General features: G+C 36.0%; 1 long non-coding RNA gene across 1 annotated transcript; it reads right to left on the bottom strand.

Annotated features, from left to right (window-relative positions):
• Nucleotides 1-4,717: 4,717 nt before the first annotated feature.
• Nucleotides 4,718-6,350, bottom strand: LOC100241100 (uncharacterized). Its single transcript, XR_002029404.2, has 3 exons — nt 6,036-6,350; nt 5,626-5,673; nt 4,718-5,530 (listed from the first exon to the last, which is right to left on the bottom strand). It is a non-coding gene; the product is annotated as an uncharacterized LOC100241100 (long non-coding RNA).
• Between the last annotated feature and the right edge of the window lie 4,330 nt (nt 6,351-10,680).

The raw sequence follows: 10,680 nt of genomic DNA, 5'->3' as shown, positions 1-10,680 counted from the left end.
GCTCCACTTCATGGGTTATCAGGGAGCCTGCTAACTAGGTGGGAAAATTCATGCCAATATGAACAAGTCATGATTCTCAAGCATTTCACAGTGGAATTGAAATAGAGTGAGGTTATTTTCCAGCAAAACCCAAGAGGAAAGAGAGACAAAAAAAACTATAACAATAAATCCACATTCATACCATGAAACCAATAGAAATCAAACAATGGGGGCATCCACACTCAAGCCATCAAACAATACCCAGAAATAGCAGGAAGAATGATGGATCAATTATCATAATAAGAAAAAGACTGGAAAACCATGATAAACTTACTTGGAGATCCTCCCTTGTCTTCCCTGCAGCTGCCAGAGAACCCTCTCTAATCCCACCTGCTCCTCTCTCAAATCCTGAAAACACCTCTTTCTTGCAAGACCAGATGGGTATCGAGTTGCTTTACTTCACTCTTTCTGCTCCATACCTCCTGTAGCTTACTCTGTTTCTCTTCTCTCCTCCCTCTTTCTCAGTTTGCCTTTCTTCTTCTTCCTTTGTTTTTCTCTCTCTAATGGAAACTCTCCCTGGACTCCTCTCTGCAACCTCTCCTCTCAGTGCTCTCTGGAATCCTCTCTCTCACTCTCTTCTCCTCTGATTTTTCTCTATTTTCTCTCCCTCGTCTTCCTCACTCAGCTCCGCAGCCCAAGAAAAATCCTCCCCCTAATATCTCTAACTGCAGCCTTGCAAAAAGCACCCCCTCTCCAGCTGCCAGAGACGCTCCTCCCCCAACAGAAAAAGGCACCTCTCTCTCCTGCAGCTCCCGCACTCCCTTGCAACGGCCTGCAGCTTTTCTTTGGAATCTCATTGCCACGTGTCAACCTCTCGTTGGTCCTCCAAACCACTAACCTGATTCCTCACCAACCAACCATGCATGGACACGTGGCTCCTTGAGATCGTGACACTTGGCAAAATCAAGCTGCAGAAAATGAGCCCCAAATGGGGGTCTACAGTTACTTTTTCATAAATAACATGTGAAGGGTTAGATTTCCAATTTGATAATTATTTTATCCCTTAACAATATATTTCAAAAATTAGGTACAACTTTGCCCCATGAAACTAATTTTGTTTGTGAAAAAAAAAGATAAAATAAAAAAATTAGGTAAGCATGAATATGGAATAAATTTTATAAAATATTCATGTATTTTTATTTTTAAATTTATTTAATATTAATTAAATTAAATTTACTTGAATCCTAATATACAAAAAAAATAGATCTAGCAAAATTATTTTTTTATAATTTTGTATTTGATGTTTTATTAAATATTTTTTGTTTGTAAGATGTTTTATTTAATTTTGAGATTTTTTTTTTAAATGCTTAGAGTTTTAGTTTTAATTAAATAGTTGTTAATTCATAAATTCGTATACAATTATTCAAATACATGTTATTTAATTGCTAATAAAATTTAATTTTGTTTAAATATTTGATATTTTATCAAATATATTTTTTATTGATAGGTTATTTTTTGATAATTTAAAGATTTTTATAAATGTTTAGATTTTTAGGTTTCATCAAATATTTTTTAATTTAGAGTTGACTACCTAAGTTTTAATAATATTTACATCATAGATTACTTTTTAAATAAAAATTTTATCACTATCAAGTGATTTATATTTGATTACTTTAAAAAATCCTTAAAAAATTATTAATGAAATTATTACGACTTTGACATAGTTTTAAAAAACAATTTTCTATTTTTAAAAATAAAAAACATTTTTTAAAAATTCATAACACTATTTGGTTATTGTTCTCTATTTCCAATTTTTAAAAATAAGTGAAATAGAGAACACCTTTTATAAAACAATTAAAAGTTGTTTTCACCCGTTTTTTAAAATAATAAAAAGACACACTGTATTATTTATCTTCCACATATAATTATTATTTTTCATTTTTTTCCCTAACTCCAAATTAAATAAAACTTAATGCTTTGGATTTGTTAACAAGTCTATTAATTTTTAAAAATAATTAAACACTTAAATAATAAATTATTAATACCTAAAATTTATGAATATAATAAAATATCATCTTTCTAACATATAATCAAATAGTATATTTTCTACTAAAATAGTATACAAAATTATTTTCATTTTCAATAAGACTTCAATTAAATTTAATTAATTAATATTATATTATTGAATTTGAAATGTTTTATAAAAATCAAAACAGTTTTTTAGAAAAAAATAATAATTTATTCGAACAAGTCTTATTTTTTTAAATCCTTTTATAAAAATAATTTATCAAATATCTTTAATTTTATAAATCATTAAAAAAAATTATTTTTTAAACTTAAAAAAAATTATTTTTTAAACTTAAAAAAAAAAAAGTCTCTAAAAAAAAGCATGAGAAATCATAATCAAACAAAAAATTTAAAAAAATTAATTAAAGTACTTATTTGGCTTGTACTAAAAATGAATATTAAAATTATTTTTATCTTATAGAAATTTTTGCATCACTGCAATAAAAAAAATTGTTTTATAATTAAAATAAAATATTTATCTTTTACTCATATATAATAATTTAATTTTTATTTTTTAATAAGACTTAATTTGAATTTGAGAAATTATGATCAAACAAAAAATTTTAAAAAATTAATTAAAATACTTATTCGACTTGTATTAAAAATGAATATTAAAATTATTTTTATCTTATAGAAATTTTGTTTCACTACAATAAAAAAATTGTTTCATAATTAAAAAAAATTATTTATCTTTAACTCCTATATAATTTTAAATTTAATTTTTAATTTTTAATAAGACTTAATTTGAATTTGATTTCATATTGTTATAAATTAATTTTATAATTTTTTTATAAAATAAAAGTAATACATTATCTTTAAAAACAATACAAATTCTTTTACTCAAACAAGCTTCTTGTTTTTTGTTTTAAAAAACTATTTTTACGATACTCGCACGGATTCCACCTTTTCCTGGTACTCGCCCGGATTCAACAATTTTCCGGTACTCACACTGATTCTACCATTTTTCGGTACTCGTCCGGACAGTTTTAAGGTACTCGAACAGATTCCACCTTTTCTAGATACTCACCCGGATTCAACAATTTTTCGGTACTCACACTAATTCCACCATTTTTCGGTACTCGTCAAGACAGTTTTCCGGTACTCGCACGGATTCCACATTTTCCCGGTACTCGCCCCGATTCAACAATTTTTCGGTATTCACACTGATTCAACCATTTTTCGGTACTCGTCCGGACAGTTTTTCGGTACTCGCACGGATTCCACCTTTTCCCGATACTCGCTTGGATTCAACAATTTTCAGGTATTCACATTGATTCTACCATTTTTTGGTACTCGTCCGGACAGTTTTAAGGTACTCGCACGGATTCCACCTTTTCCCGTACTCGCCCGGATTCAACAATTTTTCGGTACTCACATTGATTCTACCATTTTTCGGTACTCGTCCGGACAGTTTTTAGGTACTCGAACAGATTCCACCTTTTCCCGGTACTCAAACTGATTCTACCATTTTTTGGTACTCGTCAGGACAATTTTCCGGTACTCACACTAATTCTACCATTTTTCGGTATTCGTCCGGACAGTTTTTATGTACTTGCACTGATTCCACCTTTTCTCGGTATTTGCCCCGATTCAACAATTTTCTGGTACTCACACTAATTCTACCATTTTTCGATACTGGTCCGAACAGTTTTTCGGTACTCGCACGGATTCCACCTTTTCCCAATACTCGCCCGGATTAAACAATTTTTCGGTACTCACACTCCTTCTACCATTTTTCGGTACTTGTCCAGACAGTTTTAAGGTACTCGTACGGATTCCATCTTTTCCCGGTACTCGCCTCGATTCAACAATTTTCCCGATACGATACTCACACTGATTCTACCATTTTTCGATACTCGTCCGGACAGTTTTTAGGTACTTGCACATATTCCACCATTTCTCGGTATTCGCCCCGATTCAACTATTTTCCGGCACTCACACTGATTCTACCATTTTTCGATACTGATCCGAACAGTTTTTCGATACTCGCACGGATTCCACCTTTTCCCGATACTCGCCCGGATTCAATAATTTTCTGGTACTCACACTGCTTCTACCATTTATCGGTACTCGTCTAGACAGCTCTAAGGTACTCGCACGGATTCCACCTTTTCCCGATACTCACCCGGATTCAACAATTTTCCGGTACTCAGACTAATTCTACAATTTTTCGGTACTCGTCCGGATTAAACCTTTTCCCGATACTCGACCGAATTCAATAATTTTCCGGTACTCACACTAATTCTACCATTTTTCGGTACTCGTTAGGACAATTTTCTGGTACTCGCACGGATTCCACCTTTTCCCGGTACTCACCCGGATTCAACAATTTTCCGGTACTCACACCGATTCTACCATTTTTCGGTACTCGTCCGGACAGTTTTAAGGTACTCGCACGGATTCCACCTTTTCCCGATACTCGCCCGAATTCAACAATTTTCCGGTACTCACACTGATTCTACCATTTTTCGGTACTCGTCCGGAAAGTTTTTAGGTACTCGCACGAATTCCACCTTTTCTCGGTACTCGCCCGGATTCAACAATTTTCCGGTACTCACACTAATTCTATCATTTTTCGGTACTCGTCAGGACAGTATTCCAGTACTCGCAGAGATTCCACCTTTTTCCGATACTCGCCCGGAAAATTGGCCATTGATGACATCACCCCACCATCAACAAGAAATAGAGCAATAAACAGAGGAGGAAAAACACAGAAACAGAGTATGAACCTAGCTCTATTTCATGGATTGTCAAAAGAGCTAGTAGCAGGTAGCATCAACAAGAAAAGAAATGCAATCCTTACTTATGATATGGGATAAGGCTCATGATTTTAATAATTTCTCTTATACATGAAGCTAAAATTGGAGCTTTTCTTTGGGGGGGGAGGAGGAAATTAAAGAAAATCAGGAAGTTCGGCTAATTTCTTATTTTCAGTTTTAAATTTGGAATAAATCAAGCAACAGCATTTATAACAAAATGTATAAAATTAAAAATATACAATTTGGCCCAATTTGTTATAATCATTAAACAATGAATTTTCTCTAAGTAGCTGTGACCATAGGAGGAAAACAGAGCTAGAAAATTCTCTCCTCTCCGATGACTATCTCTTAAAAAGAAAATTCAAGAATTCAAAATAATAAAAAATAAATGCATAATATGAATGATGAGCGTGAGACAAGAGATAACCGGTAACCTTCGGTTGGTTCTGAATCCTCATTTGCCTTAGGCTTGGTGCTGAATCCCCATTTTCCAATTATTCTTGTAGTGGTCCTGCTAACTTGCGCTCTAAAAAGAGCCCCCACAGTACATGATCACCACCACCAAAGGTGTAGGATAGCAGGATGCACCTGTTGAGAACAGAAATGGCGAGGACATCTTCGGAATAGATGCCGAGGTCGAGCAACCCTTGCGCCAAGTTCAGGACATTGTCGACAACCTAGGTGGTTAGAACCTCTTTATCATCATGACAACATAATTCCAAAAACTAATCAACAAGGAGAAACAAGAATCAGAGACAATTTCATATCATTTTCATAACACACCAACCAAAATAAACAAAGAACCGTAAACCATTCATACCTGTGAGCTTCAGAAGTTGTACTATCCTAAAAAGCGTCAGTAGCAAAGCTGGACAACATGAACGCAATAAGCAAAGAGAAATCAAGAAAACGCTTACTTCACTCGAAGACTGTTAACCACAAAAATGTCATAAATTCTGAAACTATTTGTCAATATTTTGATATGGTTCTAAGATGATAAACTATTTTTGCCCTAGGATGCACCTTATTCCCAAAACTGAGTAATTCTTGAGTCTAGATTATCTCATGGTTTTGAATTTGTAACTTTTCCATGAAAAATGATACATGATACATGATGGAGCAGTTGATTAATCTGTTTAGTGAATGGTCAATCAAGATCGGGGGAAAAAATGGAAAACTTATTTAAAGTGTAGTATTTAAAGTATGTGAGAAACTTGCCAAAGGTTTTACCTGGACATGGTATTCCACCAACCCAAATTCATAAAAGTGATGATCAATCTCCATAGGCTTCTCAGTGCTGCCATGAAAGAAGTAATCTTGATCATTAGTGTAATTTTAATTTTAATGGTGAAGAAATAAAGAAAATGAAATTATAATTGGAGGAAGAATTGAGGTTGAAGCAAGATGATGAGGAGAGATTTATTTGAACCATGTGATGACTTGGATTGGGTTATGATATATGCTCAGCAAGAGAGTCCAAGGATACATAAAGAGGAAGGAAAGATCAATAAAGGTTAGGTCATGTTGTCTGGCCTAATATGTTGAGGGAGGAAATTCTGAAGCTTTAAGATGGTCTAGTGGAAGAGGAGGAGAGTGTGGTACCGGGGTATCTTAAATGGACATTGAGGCTTTAATCCATTACCGCATTCAATGTGATCGTAATCTGAAACAGATTGCTCTGAATGCATCTGCACCTAGGTTGACTATACGAGTACTTGAGCTTCACAGAGTTGGAGTTATAACAACCTAAAATCAGGAGTTCCTTGATATAAACTTAAAAAAGCAAACTTAGGGAAACTGTTTTCCTGATTATAACGTATAATTGGCGTGGAATTGAACCAAAAGCAGTCTTATATGAAAGTATAATTCTTCCAGTAATAAAGATTTAGTAGCATAATCAAATCAAAATGCAAACAAATCAAATCCAAGCAATTCAATTCTCAATTGCAACACCCACAACAGCAAGATTCTCTAACATAAATCAAGATGAATCGAGTCAAACACAAAGAATTCAATCCCAATTGCAACAGCCAAAACATATCAAGATTAATATTCTTAAACCTCAATTCTTTATCGCAACACTCATCAGACCAAGATTAATCCACACGAATCCAGAACAGTCAAATCAAATCCAAGTAATTCGATTCCCAATTGCAACACCCACAACAACAAGATTCTCTAACATAATTCAAGAAGAATGAAATCAGACACAAAGAATTCAATCCGAAACATTTAGTACCTGCCTGCAATTTGATTTCTAAACATATTTTCAACTTCAAACTTTGATTCTTGGTCAGTTAATAACAGTCTTACTTGATACAGCACAGTTGGGGTGGTTAAAGCCTGCAGGGACAACCTAGTAGGTTGCCTATACTCCTGAATTTTAAGTCTGGATTCCAGTCTGGCCCTTCCTTTGACTTGGCGTTTTTCTGATTATCAGCAGTACTTGAGGTAGGTGTAGAATTTCCCCTATCTTGCATAGATCTATTATAGTTTATCTCAGAAACTTCTTTAGATTTAATTCTAAGAGGAGTTTTAGCAGTAACAGCAACTCTCTGCATACCACCAATGGCCAAGTGGCACAAGCAGCACTCATCCTTAATAATGAGTGACTATGTGCCTTTTTAAGTGTTGCTTCAGAGGTAATAGCCCTTATTTCAAGCTCCTGATTAAGGGAATCCAAGTCATGTCCATCCTCAGCAAATCTTAAGATCTGCTCATTCATGTCTTGATTCATTGTCTCCATTTGGGCCTTCGTGGATGAAATTGCGTACACGCAAGTAGAGTGCTCAATTCTAAGATTCTGCAATTCTTCCAGCATCTGCTTCTGGTTTTCCTCAGGCTCCTGGACAAGGGCTTCACAGTAGCGCTCCATTTGGTCTAAAGGTGACAATCATACCAAGTTTAAGGATGCCTGTTTCAACACAACCAACATGAACAGTGCCAATACCACCAATCTTGTAAACATCTTGGCTTTAGAATACTTTGGTGTTGTTGCATACATCTCATTGCAACAACCTATTATTTCCTTGACACCAAGGATGAAGGCAAGCAAAGTATGCTCACGAGTCTAACCATTCTGGGGTATACCAACTTCAAAACAGTTGAGATGCATATGGCGGAGCTTTGGAGCCTGCACCTTTACCTCAACTTTCATCATAGAAGTACCATCTTGCCCATTGCTACTTCACTGTCGATTGGAATAAAGCCTGAGCAGAGAAGACTGTAGCATGTTGTGGCCAGACATGCATCACTAGTCCAATGAGTGAATAGCCTTGTATTGTTTTTTTTTTTTTATCAGAAACGAAGAAGATTATATTAATAAAAGAACAAATACAGGAGAGAAAAAAGAGACAAAAGAAAGAGAAAAAAACCAAGGGAAGGATGAGAGGTCCTTCCTACACAAGAACCAAGGAAAAACACCCAACAATAGAACTCTAAAAACAAAAGAAACCCCAACAATCTTCAAACTCTTGAAACGCAAACCCCAATCCAATTGAGTTGTAGAATGCTTAGAGGAACTCCTCTAAAAGCTTCAGTACAAGAAGCCCATAGAGAAGAATAAAACCGGATCAAATCCCAAACCATCTCTTCCGTTCTCCCTTTATCCTCAAAGATTCTATTATTCCTTTCTTGCCACACCATCCAAATCAAAGTAAGGCAAGCAATTTTCCAAAGTGTCTTGCCTCTTAATGAGTTCCCCAAGCTTTTAAAAGAAATAACCAACATGTCCTCAATGCTCCTTGGAGGGACCCAAATCACACCTACTAGATTGAACAACCTGTGCCAAAGTCCAATGGTAACGGGACAATGAAGAAAAAGGTGGTCAATCGACTCTCCATTTCCTTTGCAAAGAATGCACCATTGAGGACAGAGGGCTTTGTAGGGTCTTCTGAGTTGCAACTTGTCATTAGTGTTTACCTTCCCATGTGCTACTAACCAAGTGAGGGCCTTAACCTTTGAAGGGACTTTTGAGCTCCATAAAAACTTGGCCGGAAGGAACATTAAAGGATTTGAATCTTTTAACAAGGCATAGAAAAAAGATTTCACTGAAAACGAGCCTGACGAAGACAAAGACCACGCTCTTGAGTCTGATGAAGAAGGGGAAAGAAGCACAGAATGAAGGGAGGACATTAATCTCTGAAGGAGATCAATTTCTGAATCCGTTAGATTGCGGCGAAAGTTAAAATTCCAAGACAATGGTAAGAAATTGCCAAGGACATTTAAGACAGTAAGGTTTTTCACAGAAATAACTCTGTAGAGATCAGCAAATCGAGAACACAAAGTTTGGTTTCCCCACCAAAGATCTTCCCAAAACCGAATTCTCTCCCCATTGCCCACCACTAGGCGGACAAAAGGGGAGAACTCTTGGAAAACTTGAGCAATAGCCTTCCAAGGACATCTGTGAGACCATCTAACCACCATGTTGGCGTCCCATCCATTAGGATGTGTCCCATGTATACTCGCAATAACCTTATGCCAAAGACCGCTCCTTTCTCTAGGGAATCTCCAAAGTCATTTCCCTAAAAGGGCACTATTTCTCATAGAAGTCTTCCCAAAGCCCAAACCTCCCATCTCCCTTGGTCTACTAACAACCTCCCATCTGATTAGGTGATCTCTCTTCCCTTCCCCGACCCCAGACCAAAGAAAATCCCTTTGCATCTTCTCAATCTTTGAAGCTATAGATACAGGGATTTTGAAGAGGGAGAGGAAGTAGCTAGGGATGTGAGACAGACAAGACTGAATTAAAGTAATCCTCCCTCCCAAAGACAAATAGGCCTTTTTCCACCCATCCAGCCTCCTCGAAATTCTCTCAACCACTGGATCCCAAAATCCTATTGTCTTTGGGTTCCCTCCCAAAGGAAGGCCTAAATAAGACAAAAGCCACTCTGACACTCTGCACTCCAAAACCAAAGCCAAACTAGACAACATTTCCTGCCTAGTGTTAATACCTGAAATGGTGTTTTTTTCTAAGTTGATTTTTAAACCAGATACTTGCCCAAAAACCAAAAAGATAATCTTAAGGTTTTGAAGAAGATCCAAAGAGGCTTTAGAGAAAAATATGGTATCATCAGCAAACTGTAACAAGGACACTCTAGTCCTATCCCTCCCCATAAGGAAACCCTTAGTTATCCCAGTTTCCTCAGCTCTAATCATCAACCTACTTAGAACATCTGCTACTAGAGTAAAAAGGAAAGGAGAAAGAGGATCTCCCTGTCTCAAACCTCTAGAGGCCTTAACCCAACCCTTTGCATTCCCATTAACTAGGATAGCAAAACTAGAAGAAGATAAACAGCCCCTCATCCAAGATCTCCATTTATGGCTGAACCCCTTCCTTTGAAGCACATGATCTAAAAAGCCCCAATCCACATGATCATAGGCCTTCTCAAAATCAATTTTGAAAACTACCCCTTCCTCTCCTGACCTTCTTTTCTCATCCACCACTTCATTGGCTATCAATATAGCATCCAATATTTGTCTCCCTTCCACAAAGGCTCCTTGAGAGCCAAAGATTGTTTCATGTAGAACTTTGCGTAAACGCCCTGATAAGACCTTAGCAATTATCTTATATAAACTTGTAACCAAACTAATAGGTCTATAATCTGAGATTTTAAAAGTTTGGCTTTTCTTAGGCACCATAGCAATGAATGTCGCATTTGTACTTTGATTTATTACCCCTTTAGTGTGGAACTCAAAAAACACCCTCATAAGATCCTCTTTTATCACATCCCAACACTTTTGATAAACTGCTATAGTAAAGCCATCAGGGTCAGGGGCCTTTTCCTTATTCAATTGGAAAACTGTCATTCGAATCTCCTCTTCCGAAAATGGTCTATCCAACCAAATTGCACTCTCTTCAGAAATAGGGGCCCAA

Source organism: Vitis vinifera, chromosome 10 (assembly GCF_030704535.1).
Source record: "Vitis vinifera cultivar Pinot Noir 40024 chromosome 10, ASM3070453v1".
NCBI lineage: Eukaryota > Viridiplantae > Streptophyta > Magnoliopsida > Vitales > Vitaceae > Vitis > Vitis vinifera.
Note: the sequence above shows the minus strand (reverse complement) of the source record. Positions and strands in the feature narration are given on the sequence as shown.